Below are 24,457 nucleotides of genomic sequence, written 5' to 3' on the forward strand. Positions count from 1 at the left end.
CACGTCTAGTACTTAGACAGGGACCCCAGTTGAGGGTTGAGGACACTAACTCACCTTCAAAAATGGCAATCCAAAATAGTTCCTGTCTAAAAGAAACCCAGGGACAAAAAGGGAGCAGAAATTGAGTGAATGGCAACCAGTGACAGGTCCATTTCATGTGTGGGCACCAAACCCTGACACTATCATTGATGCTATGTTGTGCTTACAGATAGGGGTCTAACACAGCTGTCCTCTGAGAAGTTCTACCAGCAGCTGACTGAGACAGATGCAGATACTAACAGCTAAGCATTGGACTGAGGTCAGGGAACCCCTATGGAAGAGTTAGGGGAAGAATTGAAGAAACTGAAGGGGATGACAACCCCATAGAAAAGTCAACAGTGTCAACTAACCTGGAACCCTGGGAACTCTTAGAGACTAAGCCAGCAACCAAAGAGCATACCTGGCTGGTCAGAGGTCCCTAGCACAGATATAGCAGAGGACTGCCTTGTCTGACCTCATTGGGAGAGGATGTGCCTACTCCTGTACAGACTTGATGCCCAGGGAGAGGGGATGCCCAGGGGAAAGGGGAGGTACTCTCTCATAGGTGAAGCAGAAGGAGTATGGGTGACCAGGAGGGAGGCAACACTTGGGATGTAAATAAACAAAATAATAATAGTAATAACGATAATGATAATAATATCTAAAAAGAAAGAAGAGATTTGCTTAAACTTACTTCCTGACAACATCCCATTATAATTTCTGAAGCTACAACAAAAACACAATTACATTTTTCCATGAAGCAAATCTCTCCAAGGGTCATAGCTACATGTAATAGTTTCTATGGCTTAAAGCAGAATTTCTGGGTTTTATATTTCAAGGAGCTAGGAGTGCAAAGTCAGTGTACTACCATAGTTTCTGCTAATGGCAGTGTTTCTGGTTGGGAGGCAACTTTCACCTCTCTGTATGTCCTATTCATTTGTGTATATACACACACAGAGAAAAGTGATTCACTGTATTGTGAGCTAAGTCTATGACACATTTGGCCCTAATTACCCTCTTCCTTCCAAATGCAATAGCAGTGGCAGCTAGGCATTCACCTTATTCATTGTAGGTGGATTCAGTTCAGTCTATAGCACGCTTAAAGCTAAAGTCAATTGTGTGAAGTTAGATAGAAGGGGCTTGACTTGATTGGTATTTTTCTTCTATTCTTTATATGCTGTATTCATTTGCACAAAGCACCAAGGTGTAGAAATCCACCTTTGTTCTCTTCTGTTATTTTGAATTTTAACATTTTATATTTGTGAACGTATTGAGGCTGTGTAGAGCAAATGAGATGCTTCAGACTATTATCCTAAGACCAACTGTTTCAAAGCTCCTTAAAGGTTAACTCCCATGTCCTACCCCAAGTAGGAACAAGCATCTCTAAATGCAAAATACTCTTCCTGACTTCTAAAGTATCATGCCAAAGGATAAGAATGAGAACCATTGGCTAGATGGCAACTGTATGCATAATCAAAATAGAAAAGCAACTTGCATGCTAAAGCAGAATTAGCATTTTGCATAATGACAAGCATTTTAATAACTTGGTGAATACATCTTGGAGACAGACATTATTTTACCCTCAAACTAGACCTTCTGAAAGAGTGTGTTTCTTACATCATTGCTTTTTGTGAAAGAGTGGTATTATGGATAGTGGGAAATTAAGCCCATTAACTATGAATGTGCTCAGTGCTTCAGAACCACACCTGCCTCACTCTCTCATCTAACAAATGTGAATACAGAAATGCCTATCAAACAAACCAGATGTTCTGTAACAGAAACTTCAAAAGAATTACGAGGAGTCATGAACACCTGTTCTCAATGCTTTGATATCAAGGCTTCAAGAGCCAAATTGTGTTGAATAAAAGTTTAGCTTTCGAGTCTTTTAAGGATGTGTTTGTTGAAAGATGCCTTCTTGTTTCCATTAAGCCTTGCAGATGACAAAGAAAACAGTAAAATGATACAAATCCAAAATGAGAGAATTTTCGACATAGTCATCTTCAGTAAGCTAGAGTTAGACACTACACATCATTTGCTTTTGCCACATCTCAAAATCTACTTCTTAGAAGCACCTAGAAATGTATAGAAAATGAATAAGTTTCAGTGACTAGATAGAAGATAATGAAACCTAAGTGTGTATGGAATGCATATGGAATTCATGAAGCCATGAACTACTGATTTGAATAACAACCATTGATGCCCAGATAGGTCATGTTTACACTGGTAGGGAGAAAGAAAATCAATTACTTTTATGTTAACATCATAATGGTATGTGTTAATTAACAAGGATGATATTTTCAGGAAAAAATATGTATAATTTTTCCTTATACATTCATGTATGTAACTTTCTTCTTATCCTGGTGTATCCATATACCTTTTGGAGACCTACCTAGGAAATGAATGTGGATTGGGGATAGTAAAGAATGTGAAAAGAAAGAAAAAGCTTTATATTAAAAATATCACTTTTCCATAGTTTGCAGACTCAAAATAAGGCAACTTTGAAAGAAAATAAATTTTATAATTTTTAACTCTTATTCAATATATAGAAGCCCTAATAAATTCGTTTGCCGTAAGAAACTGCTGGACACAAGAGGTGATAGATAAAAGAGATGTCCTTGAGCTCTGTGAGACTTTGTGAAGAGAAACCTCACAGACACTGGGTGATGGATGTCAGAGATACAGAGTGTCAAGCACTTTCTCTGACTGTCACTGTTCTGAGTAAGGAGTTGAAGATGATTTAAGGACAGAGAAACAATTTTCCTTGCCAGTATCCAGAAATACAGCCCTGTTCTTATTAGTTAGAGATAAATTTTAATATATTATTTAGAGTTTCAATATGCCTTTGCTTCAATATCTCTTTAGTTCTGATTTGTTCTTACATATAACTCCTTATTTGGTATGTCCCAAGTACATTTAGACAACAATCAATATTCAGTGTTAAACAGATTAAGTAAAAACCTTATCAGAATCCCAAGGGTAAGTTTTTATAACCAGCCTTCTTGTTCTACCTTCTCAAACCAATACAACCTCTGGAAAGACTCTGTTGTGTCTCCTTTTAAATTGTTTTCTTGGTGAAATTGTGTGAGACTGTAGAGACAGTGTGAAATGTAAATACAATCAACTAAACAAAACTGGCTTCCTATTATATACAACTACTTATTAATCAGTTACAGAAATAAAAATAACCCAAGCCTTAATTTTCTTTATAGGAAAAAGAAAAGACAATATTACATTTGCCTGACTAATGTAGAGAAAGGTAAATATAGCGAATGCCAGGAGCCTGATAATGACCTATGCAGTAAACAGAAAGTTTCTATTACTATTGCAGCAGGCTTTACTACTCTTTCCTTTCATGAGTCTCCACAGATAAAAGATCTCGCAGGATACTTTTCAAAGCTCTGTATTTAGGAAGTTAAACTATTACTTGCCTGTGTGGTGGTTTGAAGATGAACAGCATCTACAAGCCTATATATTTGCATGCTTACTCATTCAGAGAGTGGAATTGTTTAAAAGGCTTAGAAGGATTAAGAGGTGTGGCCTTACTGGAGTAGGTGTGGCCTTACTGGAGTAGGTGTGGCCTTACTGGAGTAGGTGTGGCCTGGTTGGAGATACTGTTTGACTTTCAGGTTTCAAAAGCCCACATCAGGCCCAGATATTCATTCATTCTCTCTCTCTCTCTCTCTCTCTCTCTCCCTCTCTCTCTCTCTCCCTCTCTCCCCCCCCCCTCTCTCTCTCTCTCTCTCATTGCCTACAGATTGGACAGGATGTAGCCCTTGATGACTTCCCAAGCAAGCCACCGTGCTCTTCATCATAATGATAACACAGTTCTCCTCTGAAACTGTAAGCAAGCACCCAATTAAATATTTTATTTCATAGGAGTTGTTTTTGTCATAGTGTTTCTTCACAACAATAGAACAAGGACTAAGACACAAAAGTCTTAATAAAATTATAGAGAAAAAAATTTTGAAAACTCATTGTTATGAAGATAAATTCTTATATTTTATGGCACTGCCATTGACAATATGTTATTAAATAATAATAAACTTGGACTAAGTCTCCCATCAAAAGTTGGCTTTTGAAGATAATATTTTGTAAGAAAAAGAACTTCCATGAGATGATAATAACTCCTTTATTGTAAGACTTCATACTGTGAATTTAATGATATGCAAATGGATTAAACCAGCTGAGTGCTTTCTCACACCAATGAATAGAAAGGGACTTCATTATTAAACAATACTTCAGTGTATTCACTTTAATTTTGACAGAATCTCTCCTCCATATGATATTAATTTAATACTCATAAGTAATAATATTGTCACCTGAGTTAATGAATAAGGGTCTGGTTTAATTTTTAAAAGCTTTAAGGCTTGAAAATCATATATTCTATATTCTTTCACAGAATCATGAGTCTTATTTGTAGAGATTTACTAGGCAATAGCAGTAGATAAGCTTCTAAATATCTACTTTTTGGTAATTCTAATCATTAAAGGACCTAGAGAGATACATTTCAGTAAGTGAATTAATTCACTGATTTTTTTTATTTAATTCTTGGAGCTGTAGCAGTTAGGTAACATAGATCTGGTAAAATAACACAACTTGATAGAAAAGAAGCTAATTAATGATTCCTGCATTTCTCCAAATAATTATACAGAAAATTAGTGATGACTATTGAGTTCTTAGTTCAAATTCTGACCATAATTATACAAGTTTAATGCTGTTTTCACATACTGTATTTTAAAAACATGCTGAGAAAAAATAAGCAGCCGAATGAAATTTTACCTCAGATTTCCGACTAACAGAATCTGGAACAAGCCAATGAGCAGCGACCTTCCATGACCTATGCATCAGTTCTTGTCTACCAGTTACTGCCTTGAGTGTGCAACCTGACTTCCTTTGATAATGGACTGTGAAATGGAATGTGAAGTTAAAATAAACCCTCTCTTTGTCCAAGTTACTGTTTTTCATGATATTTTATCACAGCAGTACAAAACCTTCTAAGTTGGTAACAATTATGGCATATTGCTGAGACAGATGCAAGCACATTGTGTTGGGGAAAATTGTGGAGGTGTTTGCAGCTTTTTACTGAAAAAGCTATTGAGTGATTGAAGCTTAATGGGCTTGCTGTAGGAGCTGCAAGGATACGGATGCTGGAACTGATATAGATGATAGAGACCTGTGTTATAAAGATTCAGAGGGAAGCAGAGACTGCCAGAGTCATTTATGTGAAATTTTAACTAAAGGATATGTGGCAGTGGTCAGTTGGAGCTGATGGTTTCATAGTAACAAGAGACCAGAAACACTAAGGTGAGACCTTTGCTTTGCAAGGACTATACATGCTGGTCAGCTGTGGCTGAAAAAAAAAAACAATTTAAAAAAATGATTAAGAAGAGACCAGAATGGCCAAGGTAAAATCTTCTGGGCAGTGTTTCCTCAGCAGAAGCACACAGGAGCTGAAGCCCAGAGAGGCTCAAGGTCAAATTTGTTAATGTGCAAGAGTTTTCCAGGGAGGTTTTGAATGTATGAAGAGGTCATGAAGAGAAGTCGAGGCTTGGCACTATGTATTAGGTCAGAGTCCCTGCAGAAAGGACAAGGGGGTGTTGATAAAGACACAGACACAGCACAGTTACATTTTGGAGATGCCAGTAGCATGGGATGATAGTCAAAACAGCAGCCAGTGTGCATTGAAGCCTGCCCGAGCCTGTTAGACAAGCTGCAGATACTGGAACACTGGGGAAATGGATCCCTTCGGAACACAGAGAATCGTGAATGGTTTCACACTTCAAGAACTGAATTTTTTACTCCTAAATTTTTGTTACTATTTGATTTGATTGTTACTGTGCACTGATTCATTTCTCTTAGAGTAAGAAACTATGTATTTCATTTTGATTTTATAGGCACCTGCAAGAAACTTTAGAGTTTTAAAATTTGGGAAATTGCCAGTTTCACCTGCACCTGGTGGTGATCTGTCCCCACAGGTCTCTGTGCCTAAATCTGGTGGGGGAGACTCTCAGAAGTGCAGACAATTCTGAGAGCTAGGGGGAAGACCACCACTTCTGCTCACATTCCTAGCCAAAGAGGAACCCACCTAGATCCCTCTGGACATAGGAACCTAGGAACAGTCATAGACAGGATGCTTCTGGTCTCTGCCTGAGCCCAGAGCTGAAAGCCAAACTCTAGGAGCTCTGACACACAGAAGAACAGAGATAGAACCATTACTTCTGTTCTGAGGGACCTGCCTGGAGCCTCCAAAACACTGGAACCCAAACGCAGTCTCGGACGGGATCCTTATGGTTCCTACCTGCATCCAGAGCTGACACTGTGACAGAGCACTCTGTACCCAGATGCCTAGGGAAGAAAGTTGGTCTCCAGGAGTGGTGAAACACAGGCTTATATAAGGGTCAAGTGACTATCAAGGATGGCAAGACCAGAAATGACCAGATAGATGTCCAGAGGCAAACGCAGGAATTTAAGCAACAGAAACCAAAATTACTTGGCATCATCAGAGCGCAGTTCTCCCACCAAAGCAAATGATGAATATACCAACTCACCAGAAAAGCAAGATGTAGATTAAAAATCACATCTCATGATGATGATAGAGGACTTTAGGAAGGTCATAAATAATTTCCTGAAAGAAATACAGGACAACACACATAAACAAGTAAAAGCCCTTAAAGAGGAAACACAAAAGTCCCTTAAAGAATTACAGGAAAATACAACCAAAATGGTGAAGGAATTGAACAAAACCATCCAGGATCTAAAAATGGAAATAGAAACAATAAAAAATCACAATGGGAGACAACCTTGGAAATAGAAAACCTAGGACATAAATCAGGAATCACAGACACAAGCATCACCAACAGAATACAAAAGATAGAAGAGAGAATCTCAGGTGCAGAAGATACCATAAAAAACATTGACACAATGGTCAAGAAAATGTAAAACACACAAAGCTCCTAACCCAAAACATCCGGCAAATCCAGGACACAATGAGAAGATCAAACGTTAGGATAATAGGTATAGAAGAGGGCAAAGATTCCCAACTTAAAGGACCAGTAAATATCTTCAACAAAATTATAGAAGAAAATCTTCCCTAACATAAAAAAAGATTCACATAAACATACAAGAAGCCTACAGAACTCCAAATAGATTGGACCAGAATAGAAATTCCTCCTGTCACATAATAGTCAAAACACCAAATACACAACACAAAGGAAGAATTTTAAAAGCAATAAGGAAAAAAGGTCAAGTGACATATAAAGCCAGACCTACCAGAATTACACCAGAAGTCTCACCAGAGACTATGAAAGTCAGAAGATCCTGGGTAGATGTCATACAGACCTTAAGAGAACACAAATGCCAGCCCAGGCTACTATATCCAGCAAAACTCTCAATTAACATAGATGGAGAAACAAATATAGTCCATGTCAAAACCCAATTTACACAATATCTTTCCACAAATCCAGCCCTACAAAGGATAATAGATGGAAAACTCCAACACAAAAAGGTAACTATAGCATAGCAAAAGCAAGAAAGTAATCATCTTGCAACAAACCCAAAAGAAGAGAGCCACAGAAACATAATTCCAACTCTAACAATACAAAGAACAGGAAACAACAATCACTATTCCTTAATATCTCTTAATATCAATTGATTCAATTCCCCAATAAAAAACGTAGACTAACAGAGTGGAAATGTAAAGAGGACCAAGCATTTTGCTGGGTACAGGAAACAGACCTCAGTGACAAGACACCACCTCAGAGTAAAAGGCTGAAAAACAATTTTCCAAGCAAATAGTCCTGAGAAACAAGCTTGAGCAGTCATTCTATTATCCAGTAGAATCGACTTCTAACCAAAAGTTATCAAAAACAATAAGAAAGGTCTCTTCATATTTATCAAAGGAAAAATCTATCAAGATGAATTCTCAATCCTGATTGACTATGCTCCAAATGCAAGGGCACCTACATTCATAAAAGAAACCTTACTAAAGCTCAAAGCACAGATTGCACCTCACACGATAATAGTGGGAGACTTCAACATCACAGTCTCAGTAGTGGACGGATCATGGAAACAGAAACTAAACAGAGACACAGAGAAATTAACAAAAATTATGAACCAAATGGATTTAACAGATATCTATAGAATATTTCATCCTAAAACAAAAGAATATACCTTCTTCTAAGTACCTTAGGGTACCTTTTTCGAAATTGACCATATAGTCAGTCACAAAACAGGCCTCAACAGATACAAGAAGAATGAAGCAATCCCATGCATAATATCAGATTCCTACAGACTAAGGCTGGTCTTCAATAACAATAGAAACAACAGAAAGCCCACATACACATGGAAGTTGAACAATGCTCTACTAAATGATAACTTGACCAAGAAAGAAATAAGAAAGAAATTAAAGACCTTTTTAGAATTGAAGGAAATGAAGGCACAACATACCCAAACTTATGGGACACAGTGGAAGCTGTGCTAAGGAGAAAACTCAGAGCTCCGAGTGCCTCCAAAAAGAAACTGGAGAAAGCACACAGTAGCAGCTTGTCAGAATACCTAAAAGCTCTAGAGCAAAAAGAAGCAAGTATACCCAAGAACGTAGACAATGGGCAACAATCAAACTCAGGTCTAAATGCAACCAAGCAGAAACAAAAAGAATTATACAAAGAATCAACAAAATCAGGAGCTGGTTCTTTGAGAAAATCAATAAGATAGCTAAACCCTTAGCCAGACTAACTAGAGGACACAGAGAGTATATCCAAGTTAACAAAATTAGAAATGAAAAGGGAGACATAACAACAGAATCTGAGGAAATTCAAAAATCATCATATCCTACAACAAAAGCCTATATTCACAATAACTGTAAATATGGAAGAAACGGACATTTTCTGGACAGATACCAGGTACCAAAGTTAAATCAGGATTACATAAACCATCCAAAGAGTCCCATAACTCCTAAAGAAATACAAGCAGTTATTAAAAGTCTTCCAACCAAAAAAAGCACAGGACCAGATAGCTTTAGTGAAGAATTCTATCAGGCCTTCATAGAAGACCTAATACCACTACTTTCTAAACTATTCCACAAAATAGAAACAGACGGAGTGCTACCAAATTCGTTCTATGAAGCCACAATTATGATTATAACTAAACCACACATAGACCCAACAAAGAAAGAGCTTCAGACCAATTTCCTTTATGAATATTTATGCAAAAATACTCAATAAAATTCTTGCAAATCAAATCCAAGAACATATCAACACAATCATCCATCATAATCAAGTATGTTAGATCCCAGTGATGCAGGGATAGTTCAATATAAGGAAACCCATCAACATAATCCACTATATAAACAAACTCAAAAAACCCCACATGATCATCTCATTTGCTGCTGAGAAAGCATTTGATGAATATCAACACCCTTCGATGTTAAAAGTCTTGGAATGATTAGGAATTCAAGCCTCATTTCTAAAGATAGTAAAAGCAATATAAAGCAAACTAGTACCCAACAACAAACTAAATGGAGAGAAATGTGAAGCACTCCCACTAAAATCAGGGACTAGACAAGGCTGCCCACTATCTCCCTGTTTATTCAACATAGTACTTGAAGTCCTTGTCAGAACAATCAAACAAGGACAGGGGGTCAAAGAAATACAAATTGGAAAGGAAAAGAGTATAGGATAGTATACTTAAGTGACCCCAAAAGTTTCACCAGAGAACTACTAAGCCTTATAATCAACTTCAGCCCAGTGACTGGATATAAAATTAACTCAAATAAGTTAGTATCTTTCTTCTACTCAAAGGATAAACAGGCTGAGAAGAAATTAGGGAAATGACACCCTTCACGATAGTCACAAATAACATAAAATATCTTGGCGTGACTCTAACCAAGCAAGTGACAGATCTTTAGGACATGAACTTCAGGTCTCTGAAGAAAGAAACTGAAGAAGATCTCAGAAATTGGAAAATTCTCCCATGTTCATGGATTGGCAGGACCAATATTTTAAAAATGGCCATATTACCAAAAGCAATCTACAAATTCAATGCAATCCCTATTAAAATTCCAACTCAATTCTTCACAGACTTATAAAGAACAATTTGCAAATTCATTTGGAATAATGAAAAACCCAGGATAGCAAAAATTATGCTCAACAATAAAAGAACTTCTGAGGGAATCACCATCCCTGACCTCAAGCTGTATTTTTTTTTTTTTTGGTTCTTTTTTTCGGAGCTGGGGACTGAACCCAGGGCCTTGCGCTTCCTAGGCAAGTGCTCTGCCACTGAGCCAAATCCCCAACCCCGACCTCAAGCTGTATTACAGAGCAATAGTCATAAAAACTGTATGGTGTTGGTGCAGAGACAGGCAGATAGATCAGTGGAATAGAATTGAAGACCCAGAAATGAACCCACACACCTATGGTCACTTGATCTTTGAAAAGAGGCTAAAACTATTGAAACTATCAAGGGGAAAAAAAGATAGCATTTTACACAAATGTTGCTTGTTCAGCTGGTGGTCACCATGTAGAAAAATGCAAATTGACCCATTCTTATCACCCTGTACAAAGCTTAAGTCCAAGTGGATCAAAGCCCTCCACATAATACCCGATACACTCGAACCAATAGAAGAAAATGTGGGGAATAGCCTTGAACACATGAGCCCTGAGGAAAATTTCCTGAACAGAATACCAATGGCTTATAGTCTAAGATCTAGAATCAACAAATGGGACCTCATAAGACTGCAAAGCACACTGTCATTAGGACAAAATGGCAATGAACAGATTGGGAGAGATCTTTAATTTTGGGTTAATACCAAAATATACAAAGAACTCAAGAAGTTAGACTCCTGAGAGCCAAATAACCTTATTACAAAATGGGGCACAGAGCTAAACAAAGAATTCTCAGCTGAAGATTATTGAATGGCTTAGAAGTACCTAAAGAAATGTTCAACACCCTTAGTGATCAGGGAAATGAAAATCAAAACATCCCTGAGATTCCAATTCACTACAGTCAGAATGGCTAAGATCAAAAGTTAGGTGACAGCAAATGCTGGTGAGGATGCGGAGAAAGAGGAACACTCCTCCATTGTTGGTGGGATTGCAAACTGGTACAACCATTCTGGAAATCAGTCTGGAGGTTCCTCAGAAAGTTGGACATTGCACTACCTGATGACGAAGCTATACCACTCCTGAGCCTTTACCCAAATCATGCCTTAACACATAACAAAGACACATGCTCCACTATGTTCATAGCAGCCTTATTTATAATAGCCAGAAAGCTGGAAAGAACCCAGATCTCCCTCAACAGAGGAATGGATTAAAAAAATTTGTGGTACATCTACACAATGGAGTACTACTCAGCTATCAAAAACAATGACTTCATGAAATTTCATAGGGAAATGGATAGAACTAGAAAATATCATCCTGAGTGAGCTAACCCAATCACAGAAAAACACACATGGTATGCACTCACTGATAAGTGGAGATTATCCCAAAAGCTCGAATTACCTATACAGTCCAAAGACCACAAGAAGCTCAAGAAGGAGGACAACCAAAGTGCAGATGCTTCAGTCCTTCTTAAAAGTGAGACAAAAATATTCATAGCAGGGCATATGGAGACAAAGTTTGGAGCAGAGACTGAAGGAATGGCCATTCAGGACCTGCCCCACATAGGTATACAGTCCATATATATTCAGCCACCATTACTAGATAGTATCAATGAAGCTAAGAAACTCATGCTGCGGGAGCCTGATATAGCTGTCTCCTGAGAGGCTGTGCCAGAGCATGTCAAATACAGAGGCAAATGCTAGCAGCAAACCCTTGAACTGAGAACTGGGGTCACAGTTGGAGGAATTAGAGGAAGGATTGAAGGAGCTGAAGGGGCTTGCAACCCCATAAGGAGAACAACAATACCAACCAACCAGAGCTTCCAGGTACTAAACCATTACCCAAAGACTATACATGGACTGACCCATGGCTCCAGCTGCATATGTTGCAGAGGATAGCCTTATTGAGCACCAATGGGAAGAGAAGCCCTTGTTTATGCCAAGGCTGGACCTGCCAGTGGAGGGGAATGTCGTGGGGGTGGTAGGAGAAAGGGGAGGGTGGTTGGAGATGGGGAACACCCTTATAGAAGAAGGAGAGGAGGATGGGATAGGGAGCTTATGGGGGGGGAACCAGGTAAGGGAAAAACATTTAAAATGTAAATTAAAATATACAATTAAAAACAAATGGGAATTTTAGATACATTTAGATATTTTAAAGAGACCAAAGTTATCAAGCGTTTGAATTTTTAAAGGCTGTGTGACTTTATAAGATGGAATGCTTTATATTGTCATATTGATATCAATATGAGATCTTGTGGATAATCAAGAATGAAAAGGTTAGGGTTTAACTATAATGTGTTTGTGTGTCAAGTTGACATGGGCTCAATTGCACTGGCCACTTTTTGATGTCAACTTGACACAGCTGGTATGATCCTGTTTAATTGCCAGACTAAACATATTTTTAAAGTAGTGTAAATAGAATTAATTTGTTTCTTTTTCTTTAGCTGTACATTTTCCCCCGTGGGGAACATATATGATGTTAATTGATTACCTAGTCACTTTATTATTTCACCTATCTTTTGGTCTGGAGGCATCCTTAAAATTATGATGAATTTTCTCCTTTGGTTGATAAGAACACTGGCATAGCCTCATTGAAGTATGTTGAAACCCCCACATTCTGTTTAAAATAAATAAACAATAAAGCTATGTCTGTCAGTCTTCTGGCTAAGTTCCATCTGCCTTCTACATCTTAGACAACTTAGAAGTAAAGTAATCTGAGATCTTCCATATATATATATATATATACTTTTATTTTCATATTAAGCTTAAAGAAACCCTGTTTAATAGTGATTTAAAGCTCTTATCCTGCCACAGTACTTTTACTTTAATTTGAATTTATAATTTTAGCTAAAATGTTAAACATCCAAAATTTGAGCATTCCATGGAAAACATATCAAAACTCACCACATAAAATATGTGAATACCAACGACTAAGATTTTTTTTCTCTGAAGACTCAAACTGAATGAACTGTTATAACATATAACATTAAGACTACACCCTTTAATTTCCTTATTACAGTTTAGGCTACAATCTTGAAAACAGAGTGCAATTCAGGTTTATGATTTTCTACATAATGTTTCACACACCAGTTTTAACTAGTCTATTAAAAACATTTTTGTATTCTCGATTTTTTCCACTTTTGAATTGAATTTTATTTTTTATTGGGTATTTTATGTTTTTATATTGCAAACGTTATCCCCTTTCCTGGTTCTTCCCTCTCTCTTCCCCCTCTTCCTGCTTCTATGAAGATGCTCCCACTCCCACCCACCCACTCCCACCTCAACGCACTGGCATTCCCTACACTGAGGAAATGAACCTCCACAGGACCAAAGGCTTCTCCTCCTATTGATGTCAGGCAAGGCCATCCTCTGCTACTTATGCGGCTGGAGCCATGGGTCCTTCCACGCCTATTCTTTCGTTGGTGGTTTAGTTCCTGGGAGCTCTGGGGGGATCTGGTTAGTTGATAGTGTTGTTATTTTTTTTCTTTTATTGGATTTCTTTTATTTCCATTTCAAATCTTATTCCCTTTCCCGGTTTCCCGGACATCAGCACCCTATCCTATCCCTCTCTCCTTCTTCTGAAGGGTGTTCCCATCCAGGTTGCAAACCACTTCAGCTCCTTAGGTCTTTTATCTAACTACTCCACTGGGGATCCTGTGCTCAGCCCAATCGATGGTAGACTGCAAGCATCCTCATCCGAATCAGTAAGGCTCTGGCAGAGAAAAAGAACAAAATATTTGTAAATTGGTGTGAAATTAAAACACCGCATCACAGAAGGAATAGGTTGCAGATAACATAGTGTTGATAAATAATTTTAATTCGTATGAACTGCAAGTGGAAAGGCGATGTTGAATGAGCATTTGCAGGAAACTGTGATAGTTTCTTGAGAAGTATAGGAAATATTTAGTAAAAGACTCAGCAGTTACAGACCCAAAATCACCCCAGAAAAAAGAATAATGAACCTGACTTTATTGAAAATGCTATTAGCTAATGAGGATCCTGATTGCCTCGTTGATATGGTGGAGCCTTATTGAGAGAAGCCTGGATAATTAAAAGCATGCTGGTGATGGCTTGGCTTTGAAGTGTGGATCATTCATCTCTGTATGTACTGAAACATACCAGAAAATGCATTTATTTTCTATTAAGAATTTTAGTCTCGTCGTTACCAATCTTATATACACTTTTAACAATTGTCAAAACATTTAAGCCTGTGTATAAATACCGATGCCAGATTGTTATTTATTAATGAGAATTAATAAATACAAAATAATAATACTTTATTTCTATAGATTTTAAACTTTTTAAAACTTCAGTGTGATTTGAATATTAATTATGTATCCTTGAAGTGTCAAATTGTGAAACTATTCTTTTTTTTTAATGGCAGTATCCTTTTTTTTTTTTTTTACTAACTTGAGTATTTCTTATATACATTTCGAGTGTTATTCCCTTTCCCGGTTTCCGGGCAAACATCCCCCTCCCACCTCCCCTTCCTTATGGGTGTTCCCGTCCCATCCCTCCCCCCATTGCCGCCCTCCCCCCAACAGTCTAGTTCACTGGGGGTTCAGTCTTGGCAGGACCAAGGGCTTCCCCTTCCACTGGTGCTCTTTCTAGGATATTCATTGCTACCTATGGGGTCAGAGTCCAGGGTCAGTCCATGTATAGTCTTTGGGTAGTGGCTTAGTCCCTGGAAGCTCTGGTTGCTTGGCATTGTTGTACATATGGGGTCTCGAGCCCCTTCAAGCTCTTCCAGTTCTTTCTCTGATTCCTTCAACGGGGGTCCTATTCTCAGTTCAGTGGTTTCCTGCTGGCATTCGCCTCTGTATTTGGTGTATTCTGGCTGTGTCTCTCAGGAGCGATCTACATCTGGCTCCTGTCGGTCTGCACTTCTTTGCTTCATCCATCTTGTCTAATTGGGTGGCTGTATATGTATGGGCCACATGTGGGGCAGGCTCTGAATGGGTGTTCCTTCAGTCTCTGTTTTAATCTTTGCCTCTCTCTTCCCTGCCAAGGGTATTCTTGTTCCCCTTTTAAAGAAGCAGTGAAGCATTCACATTTCGATCATCCCTCTTGAGTTTCATTTGTTCTAGGCATCTAGGGTAATTCAAGCATTTGGGCTAATAGCCACTTATCAATGAGTAATGGCAGTATCCTAATACAGACACTGTGGCTTGCCCATGATGCTCTTGATTTACCGAGCTCGGATATTCTGCCAGTTTTTCTTGAGCAAGGACACCAAGCAGTTGACAGCCAGGTGGATGTTGTACACCAGCTCGTCATCGGTCATCTTCACGTGGCCGACCGCAGCAGCCAGACACAGCACCTTCTTCATCTGGAACTTGATTGTGGATTTCACCTCATCCACTTTGGCCACCATGTTTTCATTGTGTGTCAGCAGGGAGGGGAACTTGCCAGTTATTTTTAGACCTGGGCCCAGGATACATGGGATCTGCTTGATCAGAGAGTCAGAGGCCAAAAAGGCATCATACTTCTTGGCCAGCTTTTTGACCAACTTCTTGTTCTTGTTAAGCTTCTTGAGCGCCTCGATGTCCATATAGGGGATATCCACAGCCTTGGCTTCGTCACAGTGCTGCTGGTCCCCCAGGATGCACACCTAGAACTTGGTGGACTTAATCCTGATGGTGCCAGAGAAGGGTTTCTCCTTCTGAGGGTCGTAGTTATTCAAGCTGATCTGCAGCTCCATCGTCTCTAGAAATTTGTGGCGCTTAAGCTAGTTCTGGTGCAGGACTTCCCGCACCGCCTTTAGAGGATGTCGCATAAGACTTTGCTGCTCACCACTGAATGTAGCATCCTTCATTGCTCTAATAGGAAAGGTATCCAGAGGCTTCATGATTTGAAGATCATGCACATGAAAGGAGAAAGCATGAAATTAAGGGGTTCTCAGCTGTTCAAAGGAAACTGTCTTGTAAGAGCTTCCTGAGGGTCAACCCACATAAGCTGGCATAGCTGCCTTCCAAGGAGGCTGAGCTACATCTCCAGTCAGCAGCAGAACTGACACCACTGTCCTCTTGGTACCTAGCTTGGCAGATAGAGAAAATGAAAAGTAGTTGGGATCATAGAGTTATGCTCTATGGTTTCAGAGTTCCTCACAAAGAATGTGGTAAAGGCAGAGTTCCTGGAAGAAGGTCATTAGATATCACTGTGAGAAGCTGTGTCGATGAAGCTCAAGTTGCAGTGGAGACTCTGGGATATTGGAGATTACAGAACCATTCATAAGATGCCCATCAATAAAAGCGGTAGGGATGGAGAAGACCAAGGCACAGAGAGGTATTTTTTTGTATGCTACAGGTCACCATAATACAACAGTGGGGTTAATTTATTATCAGTGAAGACAGTGTTTTCATTTCTTTATGTTTATCTTTTTAGTTCTAATGACCATTTATAATGTCTCTCACTATCCTCATGGTGGAGTTGTATAATGATAGTTCCTTTAAATAAATGAACAAATTAACTATACAAAAATATGGGAATGTGGGGGGAGGGTAAGAGGGATGGATGAGGAGAACACCTGTATGGGAGAGGGGGAGAGAATGGGGGCTTAAGGACAGGAAACCTGGAAAGGAAATAACATTTGAAATGTAAGGAAAGAAATATATCTGATAAAAAAAGGAAAAAAATTGTTCTAGATTACATTTTTTGTTGTCAAAAAATTAACTATAAAGTATAATTTGTTAGATATAGACTATTAACTAATTACTGTGTTTTTTATAGTTACCGACAATACTTTTATGACTTTTAGCATTTTTGCTTTAAAATGCATACAAGCTGCTATTTTAACCTCCTACATCTTCCCATGGATAAGTACATCCATACTCCTACAGAGAACATATGTTAGGAGTCCTTGATCTACAACTTGACACAGTATTTTATTCTACAAATGAGTTATAGCACTCTTGTGGCTCTTGAAGTTTGCCTTAGCACACAAATAATTAGAAACATACTACCAAGACATATTTCCTTCATTTCATTTTTGTAAAAGAAAATATTGACTAAGAGTATTAGAATCTTGGGGAAATGGCTGGTACTAGAACTTTTTGGGGGGATGGACTTTTACTTCAGGAAATACATAAGAGACTCTTGTGGACTGAAGGTTGTAAAATAGCAAGAGACGATGAAGCCAAAAATAAAGAAACAAACTTGCTTTGTAATTGAAATTAAAGAAAATTTTATTATAGAAAAAGCACAATAAAGACTGAACTAAATTGTCAAGAAATGAATGACTAGCTTCATGGCATAGATCCTGAGCCCTGTAGTGACTACTTAGGAGAGAGGCAGCTTTTTAGTAAATGAATGTTTAAAGGAATTATAGCGAAAAGCTTTTGATTTTCAAATACATTATTTTAAAAATTATTTTATTTTACTTATATGATATTCTCTCTCTGTGTGTGTGTGTGTGTTTGTGTGTGTGTGTGCATATGTGCATGTGTGCACATGCATGCCTGCATAACACATACTTTTTCTGCATAATGCCACACCTCTTAATTCTTCCCATTGACTTCTACCAAATAGGGAAGAAATATTCAAAGATGTGAATTCATTTGAGCCAATCTCATTTGAACTACTATAGTCACTAATAATAATGATGGATTTTGAAGCTATATTCTAAACGAACATTATACAAGGCACTTGAAACATCTTCTGATTGGATTTGAGGCCTGCTTCCCATAAAATTTTATGCCTGTACTATAGTACTATATTCTAGCCAAATGCTCATGTTTCTACCACTGTGCTAAGTGTCATGGCAAAGACAACTTATAGAAGTAAGTGTTGGGGTTCTGATTCCAGAGGCTTAGAGCCCATAATGGTAGACAAAGATCACATCATGTAGCAGACACAGCAACTAGAACTGGAAGCTGGATGTTTAGGGCTCATGACTTAAACTGCAAGCATGGTTTTGGAAGAGTGCCTTGGGGATGATACTATGCTCTTAAACTCCAGGACTTTACCTATAACATACACAAATGATGCCATCTAGAGACGAAGTAACCAAACTCTAAATCTTTGGGGGACATTGCTACTGAAACAACCCATGGGGAATACTTCTGTGGCATACACTCTTCTGAGTATGACACAGCTTTTGACACCATGAACACACAAGTGGTTCTAGTTTTCTGTATAAGACCTCAACAAAATCAAGCTACAAAAAAATTAAAAATCTCACAATAGATGGTATAGATGGTCTCTAGACCCTAACTAAGGATTCAGGAATTATTTTCAGCTAATAATTCCTTTTTGGAGATACATTGTTTTGTGAGGATGTGGCTTTGGTAAATTTCCTATAGTGCAGTGAATGTCATACCTATGCACATATGGGTATTACTCACTGAACTTAATTAGTTACTAGAAAAAAAGATACATGAATTAGACATGTTGAGAAGGATATTGTGGAAGTTACAGGAAACAAAATTTAGAATACCTATAATCATATTTCATTTTATACATGAATGAAAATTTTCAAAAGGAAGTTTTAAAAAATTAATATTCTTATTATCTTTCCTTTGAATCAGCAGTACATGGCCTTTAAAAATTTATGGTGAGGCATGAGGACATCTAAATGTATTTTATCAATGCTTTAAATGTGAAAAAAAGGGAGGTAACTTAAGTCTTAGTTTAATTTCATTCTTTAAAAAATACAGCACACATTTCTTCTAGTTTTTAAACAATATTTTGGAAATTTCCTTAAACGCATCTTGGCCTTGGAAAAGGACATCTTGGTTTTTGCACCTCGAGATTTTATTTAATAATTCTGTAGCCTTGAGCAAAGTTCATCCCTCCCTTAGCCACATTTCCCCGCTCTACAAATTAAATCTGAAGCAGCTCTGTCCTTAGTTTGCTATGATTTTTCATTGTATTGGGCACATAAAACACCTACTGCCAAAGAGACATTAAAGAAAAAGATGCATTCCCTGAAGAACATAAGTTAACACTTTTAGCATGACCTGTGGTGCCCATTACAAGAAATTTGACTGTATGTGGTGCAAATCCTCTTCATTATGTTTCTAAATGACCCAGACTGCAATCTAATTCTGCTTTGATTGATAGGGGATAATTTGCCCTTGAGTTCATATGACCCTCCTGTATGTTGTAGTTGAATTAAAAGAAGAGTTTTAAGTTTTGCCTTTGAGAAGGCAAAACTCGGTGGCAATTAGGATGATAATGTAATAGGTCATAGCCTGGATTAATAAGCAGACATAGTAAAACAACCTTATAGAGATAATTTCAGTATACATATAGTGTCTCAAGACACTCTCAAGCAATCATCATCATTGGTAAATTAATTTTGATTACCTAATCATCAGATATTATCCAATTGTTTCCTGAGAATCCTAAAGATTATTGCTATTTCAATATAATAGACATGTAATACACTGTTTATATATGAGCTATATGGACGGGTATATTTTGTCATATATAAATATAGATATAGCTAAACATAGGTATAGGCATAGATTTAGTTATATAGATATACAAGTCTTTGAAGCCATCATCAAAAATCAAGATAGTAAACGTGTAGACCATATTTGAAAGTTCCTCATCTTGTTTTACCTTCTGTGACAGCCAAGTCCAAGCTACTCCTAGTAAAGAAGCACTGTCCCCTCCAAAAACAACTGCTCAACTACAGAAATGCATGTTCATTTTGTTATTACATTTTAGTATGCATGCACATGATTATATGGTTCCTTTTAATTTCTAACATTATAAAGGAATGTTCAAATTGTAAACTACAGTTATACTCCTATAATAAACCTATAAATGTCAAAGATATGTTATATATAATTGGATCTAACATTTAAAAATCTATCTATGATGCTTGCTCATATACTCATAAGAGACATGCTGTTTATCTTTATATTAGCACATTATTGACCTCCATTTGTAGCTGAGAAATAAGCAATTCTCTTCAATTTTCTAAAATGCTTGGTGTAATATTTGCTTATTTGTTTAATTAGAAAGCTATTATAATTCACCACTGAAGCTTTCTGCATCTGTAGTTTACTTTGTGGGAAAATTTTATCTACAATTTCCATTTCACTCAGTTTGAATGCTTTTTTAAAGTTCTGTGGCTATTTACCTTAACTATTTCTCTTTTCGCACTTGCTAATTTTGCAAAATAACGGACTTCAGCATCTCTAACTATTTCTCCTTTAGTGCAACGTGTTACTGTTTGTCAAGAATTCAACTGATATTGAATCTATCATCATGACTTTGACTGTAGAGTTTTACTATCCTTTATTAATGTCGTTCTTCTTTTCAGTATTGCTGGAAATTTGCTTGATCTTCTTAAATACTATATTTAGTTTTTTTTATTTTCCTCTTGAAATTCTTGTATTTTTTTCAAACAGAAAAATATTGTATTTCTCTTGAACCTTCTGACACTTGGGGCATCAGAAAATGCAGCCATTCTGAGGAAGGATATTTCCTTGCAGTTGATCTTTGCAGGAAATACTCTCATAGATCTGCCCATTGGTATGTGTACGTTTCTGATTTGATTTTGATCTGATCAAGTTAACAAACAAAATTAACCACACAGAAATTTTTTTATAATAGAGCTATTTAGCACTATATATCATCTAGCGACAAGAAATCCTTTAGTGCTGTTTTATTATTTGTTTCAGTGAAAGGCTTTTTCCTTTGGTTTCTATTATACATATGTACTATTTGGATATTAGTATTTTATTTCCAAATACGTGGAGACTTTTCAATAATCCTTTCGTCAAAAGTGAGCATCTACCCAGAGTTAATCCTGTGGCCCAGCTCTCCATACCCAAATCCCACAAAAAGAAAGCTGGTCTCCCAGTAGTACTGAAACTCCTAAGTCCACAGGTGCGATGAGATGAACATTTTTGCTCCAATAAGTGGCCAAAGAGGGACCTGCCAGGAGACCACAGGGCTCAGGAACTGGAGAGCAACTGGGGATAGGATCCTTCTGGTCTCCATCTGGGCCCTGGAGTTAACCCTTTGGCACAGCTTTCTGGACTGAAATTCTGCCCAGAGAGAGCTGATCTCCCAGAAGTGCTGTCTCTCCTATGTTCACAGGTGAGATGAAAACTTTTGCTTTAATAACTGGCCAAAGAGGGGCCAGTCAAGAGACTACAGAGCTCAGGAACCACAGAGCAACTGGAGACAGGATCCTTCTGGACTCCATCTTACCCCAGAGTTAACACTTTGGCACAGCTCTCTGGACCCAAATCCTGCCCAGAGAGAGGTGGTCTCTCATGAGTGCTGACCTACCTAAGATCAAGGCTCACAGGTTCACAGGAGGGAGAGGCTACAGTCAGAGACAGCAAGAGCAACTAACACCAGAGATAACCAGATGACAAGAGGCAAGCACAAGAACCTCAGCAACAGAAACCAAGGCTACTTGGCATCATCAGAACTCAGTTCTTCCACTACAGCAAGTCCTGGATACCTCAACACACCAGAAAAGCAAAGTTCAGATTTAAAATTACATCTCATGATGATGATAGAGGACTTTAAGAAGGACATAAATAAGTTCCTTAAAGAAATACAGGAGAACACAGGTAAATTGGTAGAAGCCCTTAAAGAGGAAACACAAAAAATCCCTTAAAGCATTATAGGAAAATGAAACAAAACAGGTGAAGGAATTGAACAAACCCATCCAGGATCTAAAAATGGAAAAGGAAACAATAAAGAAATCACAAAGGGAGACAACCCTGGAGCTAGGAAACGTAGGAAAGAGATCAAGAGTCATAAATGAAAGCCTCACCAACAGAATACAAGAGATAGAAGAAAGAATCTCAGGTGTAGAAGATACCATAGAAAACATTGACATCAAAGAAAATGTGAAACATCCAGGAAATCCAGGACATAGTAAGAACACTAAAACTAAGGCTGACTTCCTTTCCTAGGCTGACTTTCCCTTGCCTCTTAGACTCCCATACTATATACCAACATCTCACTAGCTACTTTTATAGAGAGAGAAATAGAAACAGACCCCACGACTTCAGCACAGTTCTATCAACTGCTTTTCCTACACATCTTATACATCTCCAACTGAATTTCTGATTACTTGACTAAGTCTTAATAAATTGATTTGTATTCAGCTGCTTACGAAGAGAGGAACAAAGGAAGAGAAAGACAAATCATCCTTCTTTGTGCTTGACATATTTCATTATAAGTTTTTTTCCTAGATAAGAGATAATAGTTCTTTAAGCTATTTTTGTCAAGGTATACCATATGGATACAATTTTAAATGCATGGTAAACATATGGACTATGGAAAACAAATGTCCTCAGATGATGTTGTTCTGACATTAAGATAAAGTAGAACAATGAGTAGTTCCCAGAAAAAGCAGTAAGTAAATGATAAACATAAGCATTGGCTGAGGGAAATTAAAACTAAATATACCAATGGTCACTGTTTAAACTTCCATTTAGATCACTTTGCCAGGATAATTTAGACTATCTCGCACATGCAACATGCAATTTATAGTGTAGACAATGAAACGTATTAGCAGAAATGTAAGAGTCAGATAATACCATGGAAAGTGCCTAGAACATGAAGTATCTTTTTGTTTTATACTTTAATAGAAACTAAGTGAGCAAAATCATGTTTTTCAAAACATTCTTCTTAGTAAATAATGGTGTTCTTTCTCGGTTAATTGAAAATAGATTTTGTTTCCTTCTCTGTTTTTTTTTTGTACTTATAATCCAAATGATCACTGAAGCAACAGAAGCTCTTAGAGACCATCCAGTTTAATATTCTGCCATGAGCCCAGAAGCATTAATTGGGAAAAAAGAAATTAATGGATAAAGGATATAGCAGAGAGAATCTTTTCCACCTACCATCAAATATACTAGTAACTTTTCCAGAAAAAAATTCTTCAATCACTAATTTATGTTTCCTTTTTTAAGAAAGATTCATTTATTCTATAGAAGTACACAATAATTGTCTTCTGAGACACCAGAAGAGGGCATCAGATCTCATTGCAGATGGCTGTGAGCCACCATGTGGTTGCTGGGATTTGAACTCAGGACCTCTGGAAGAGCAGTCAGTGCCCTTAACAGCTGAGGCACCTCTCCAGACCCCAATTCTATATTTCTTAACATTTTATTTTAAAACATGTCTAGGATATAATCAATTTCTTTCCATTTACCATTTTTAAATAATTGTGTTTCTCTAATATTATAAGTATAGCAAAAGTCTATTCATGATTCATCTCATGATAGACAATTAAAAATTTCCATGCTTATTCTATTTCAAAATATTCTACCATGAAATTTTTTTAGTCCTAGATGTTCATACAAAATTACATTGCAATGGACTATAACTGGTCAGCAGAAATAAAGAAACATTAATAATCTTCTCAAAGGATTTATTTATTGTTGTGTCAAAGTGTGTATAGATGTACTACATATATGCATGTTTCTGCAGAGACCAAGAAAGTGTGTTGAACCGCTGAAATGAAGTTATGATACCCATGAGGTATGATATTTGGATGCTGGGAACTAAAACTGAGTCCTCTGCAAGAAATGGTTTCTCCAATCCCAAAGTATTAACTGCTAGCCCTTACAGAGTTCAAACTCATGACTTAGAACACCATGCTATAACCTACTGAGTGAAGCAGCCAAATGTAATATTTTCAATACATCTACTAGTTATAAATATAATAGTCTATTTTATAGCAGCAATTTTGAGAGAAATATAGTCATAACTTTGCTTAGCCTTTGAAAACTTCTCTAGCTTTGCTGTCTTAAAAATTTGTTCCAGAGATAAGGTAGCTTCTGTTTTTCTTATAGGTTTTAGTCATCAGTTTCTAATTTTTATTAGTGTGCATGTTGAGATACTGGTAGTAGGCAATTTTTCATTGATACATTGAGGTTGTTGAATATTAGAGTAATTTGTATTCTGATCCAAAAATTATTTTTACGGTTATTGTTACTTTGATAATTTTTCCATTATCATAATGCTTCCTAATGTGAATTTTATGTTGCATAACATGTTATAAATAGGCACATAAGTCTGTCTGACAAGTGCTCAGGTGTCAAGAACCATCTAGGGAGGCAAAAACTAATAATTGACTTTCTGGAGATGGTTCATCATTTTGCATGGCTATGACAGGTAAAGTCTGAGTTGCAAGGCTCTCAGAAATTTCATTTCAGGATCAATCCTTGTTATTGTTGTATTTTTCCTGTCATTAAATAGTCTAATGATTTCTGGCTATTAACCACCCTGTTTGGCAGATTTTCTGCAGATAAGCAAAGATGTATTCTCTTAAATCAACACTGTATAGACATATTGATGTTTTCATAATTCCTAATAATGGTTCTATAGAATTCCTAAATTTATACAAATAGCTTTTAG

At 37.3% G+C, this 24,457-nt stretch overlaps 1 long non-coding RNA gene and 1 pseudogene across 2 annotated transcripts in view; both read right to left on the reverse strand.

Annotated features, from left to right (window-relative positions):
* Positions 1–12,851: 12,851 nt before the first annotated feature.
* LOC103691446 (uncharacterized) overlaps positions 12,852–24,457 on the reverse strand; it is a 275,993-nt gene continuing 264,387 nt past the window's right edge. For both annotated transcript variants that reach the window (XR_015673883.1, XR_015673884.1), the window contains one exon: positions 12,852–13,826. This is a non-coding gene — a long non-coding RNA (uncharacterized LOC103691446). The remainder of the gene's footprint in view (positions 13,827–24,457) is intronic.
* On the reverse strand, positions 15,264–24,052 carry LOC147996052 (large ribosomal subunit protein uL1 pseudogene; annotated as a pseudogene).

This window comes from Rattus norvegicus, chromosome 2 (assembly GCF_021556685.1).
Source record: "Rattus norvegicus strain SHRSP/BbbUtx chromosome 2, alternate assembly SHRSP_T2T, whole genome shotgun sequence".
NCBI classification, from domain to species: domain Eukaryota; kingdom Metazoa; phylum Chordata; class Mammalia; order Rodentia; family Muridae; genus Rattus; species Rattus norvegicus.